The sequence below is a fragment of the Perognathus longimembris genome, chromosome 13 (assembly GCF_023159225.1).
Source record: "Perognathus longimembris pacificus isolate PPM17 chromosome 13, ASM2315922v1, whole genome shotgun sequence".
Classification (NCBI taxonomy): Eukaryota; Metazoa; Chordata; class Mammalia; order Rodentia; family Heteromyidae; genus Perognathus; species Perognathus longimembris.
The window spans coordinates 19,862,995-19,866,418 of NC_063173.1; positions in this window are offsets into that span (position 1 = coordinate 19,862,995).

Sequence of the window (3,424 nt, forward strand, 5' to 3'; positions counted from 1 at the left end):
GGATGCTAATCTTGAACAAAAGAGATGAGGGACAGCACGCAGGTCCTGAGTTCAAGCCTCAGGAAAGGCACAAAAAACAAAACAAGAAACTCATTATAACAAATGAATAGTGCCCTTGACAGGTTTATTAGTAGAACTAACACAGCTGAAGAGTTTCTGAGTTTCGGGGGAGTTTTGTTTTTGTTTATTTGCTTAAGGATGTCTTCTGGGAGAGCACCTGGCTGGCAAGTGCAAAGGTCCTGAATTCAAATCCCAATATCACCAAAACAAACAACCTATGAGTTAGTAAAGTATTATATGAAAGTCTACATAGATTTTTTTTTGCAGTAAATGTAAAGTACAAACTATATGGAACAAAAGAAAATAATGGAGGAAGAGGAGTAATAAAAATATTCTAAGAAAGGGGAAAATGGGGGCTGGGACTATGGCCTAGTGGCAAGAGTGCTTGCCTCCAATACATGAAGCCCTGGGTTCGATTCCTCAGTACCACATATATAGAAAAGGCCAGAAGTGGCACTGTGGCTCAAATGGCAGAGTGCTAGCCTTGAGCAAAAAGAAGCCAGGGACAGTGCTCAGGCCCTGAGTTCAAGGCTCAGGACTGGCCAAAAAAAAGAAAAAACAGAAAAAAAGAAAGGGGAAAATGAAATCATATAAAATACTCAAAAACCACAAATACAGAAAAGAAAAAGAAAGTTGAAACTACAAATAGAACCTGGGCACTATGGTTCACTCCTGTAATCTTAGCTATTCAGAAGCTGAAATCTGAGAATTGTGGTTCAAAGCCAGCCTGGGCAGGAAAGCCCATGAGATTTTTTTTTTTTTTTTTTTTTTTTTTTTTGCTGGGGCTTGAACTCAGGGCCTGGACACTGTCCCTGAGCTTCTTTTGCTCAAAGCTAGCACTCTACCACGTGAGCCACAGCACCAATTCCAGCTTTTTCTGTTTATGTAGTACTGAGGAATTGAACCCAGGGCTTCATGTATGTGAGGCAAGCACTCTTCCACTAAACCATATTCCCAGTCCCTCCATGAGATTCTTATCTCCAATTAATCACCAAAAGGCCAGAAGTAGAGCTGTGGCTCAAGTAGTAGAGTGTAGCTTTGAGCAGAAATGCTCAGGGGCAGTGCCCAGGCTCTGAGTTCAAGCCTCATCACTGGCATACATTCACATAAAAACACACATAAACAGTATGAATAGAGCCAGGCACCAGTACCTCATACCTCTAATTCTGTCTGTTCAGGAGGCCAAGATGGGAGGATCCTGGTTCAAAACCAGCCCTGGAAGAAAAATCTGAGAGACTCTTAACTCCCAATTAACCAGAAAAATTAAAAAGCTAGAACCGAAGGTGTGGCTCAAGTGATAGAGAGTGAAAAAGTCCGTCAAAAACAAAAAGCCAGCTGAGAAAAATCTTAGGGTTAGTGGGTAGGCCCTGAGTTCAAGCCCCAGTACTGGCACACACACAAAATAATCTTTTTTTAAAATTAAATTTTATTGATAAGGTGTTGTGCAAAGGGGGTACAGTTACATAATAAGGCAGTGAATACATTTCTTGTGATATCTTACACCCTCATTTTTCTTTCCCTTCCTTAGATCAGGTAGGCATATATATACAATATCTAGTGTACCAAAATCATATACAGTAACCACGTAGGGTACGCCACAGGAAATTCATCTAGAACTTTAAAGATAACGTCAACAATAGAGTCCTCATGTGTCCTTCTCTTGGAGTTGTTTATGCTTATCCTCGACTTATATGATCATGTGTACATAGCTGTTAAGCTATTGTGATCCACTGATAGGTTTATTCTAGACCTTTTTATGTTTAATGGTTGTTTGGTTTTAGATACATAATGTAAAGTCGCTGACCCAAACATGTGGAAACACCATTTGAAAAGAAGTTTGTCGTTTTGTAGACCTGGTCTCTACAGTCCTCCACACTCCCTAACAGTCTTATATCAAGGAAATCATGCCCCTTTGTTCTCTGTGTTCTAGGCTTGTCTCGTTCAACATTATTCGTTCAAGTTCTGACCATTTCCCTGCGAATACCAATATTTTACCATTTCTAATTGTATTCTATTGTGTATAGGTACCACATTTTTTGAATCCATTCATCTGTAGTGGGGCATCTGGGTTGTTCCCATATTTTGGCTATTGTGAATTGTGCACAGATAAACATGGATGTGCAGGTGGCTTTATAGTATCCTGAAACCTGTTGTTCACGATAGATGCCTAGGAGTGATACCCAGGGTCATAGGGTATGACTATGCTGAACTTTCTGAGGAACCTCTATACTGTTCTCCAAAGTGGTTGTCCTAATTTGCACTCCCACCAACAGTGGAGAAGGGTTCCTCTTTCCCCGCATCCCCTCCAGCATTTGTTGTTGCCTGAGTTCAGAGTATAGGCCATTCTAACTGGAGTGAGGTGGTATCTCAGGGTTGTTTTTTTTTTTTTTTTGGCCAGTCCTGGGCCTTGGACTCAGGGCCTGAGCACTGTCCCTGGCTTCTTCCCGCTCAAGGCTAGCACTCTGCCACTTGAGCCACAGCGCCGCTTCTGGCCGTTTTCTGTATATGTGGTGCTGGGGAATCGAACCTAGGGCCTCGTGTATCTGAGGCAGGCACTCTTGCCACTAGGCTATATCCCCAGCCCCTCAGGGTTGTTTTTATGTGCATTTCCTTTACTTCCAGGGATGTTGAACGTTTCCTCATATGTTTCTTTGCCATTTTTATCTCTTCTCCTGTGAAGTCTCTCTTCAGCTTCTTTGCCCATTTAATAATTGGCTTACTGGGTTTGGAGGGGTTAGTTTTTTTTATTTCTCTGTAGATGACAGATATTAGGCCTTTGTCTGTGACTGTGCTGGTGAAGATCCTTTCCCATATGGTTGGCTGTCTTTCTAGTTTAGTGGCTATGTCTTTAGCTGTGCAGAAACTTTTTATTTTGTAGTAGTCCCATTTGTCGAGTCTTTCCCCTATCTGTTGTGCCCCACAAAATAATCTCTTAATAAACCAAGAATAAAGAGGAACTTGCTCAGTTTGATAGAGATTATCTTCTAAACAATTGCAGCCACTAGAATATTTAATGGTAGGTAAGGTGAAGTTTTTCTGACTATATAAAGAACAGAGAAAGAACATCCACTTTTGTCTGGATTTTTGATGTTTACTGGAAAAGGTAAAAGGGTAGTTTATAGATTGACAAAAAAGAAATCAAATTTTAATCACAGATTTCAGTACATCGGTGTAAACTTTTATCTCCAATTGGCCATCAAAAAGCTTGAAGCAGAGTCATGACTCAAGTGGTAGCATGCTAGCCTTGAGCAAAAGAGCTCAGAGGCAGCACCCGGTCCTGAGTTCAAGCCCCAGGAATGGCACACACAAAATAAATCTAATTGGCAAAGGAACAACCTTTGATCATTCAATGGCTTTTTTTTTT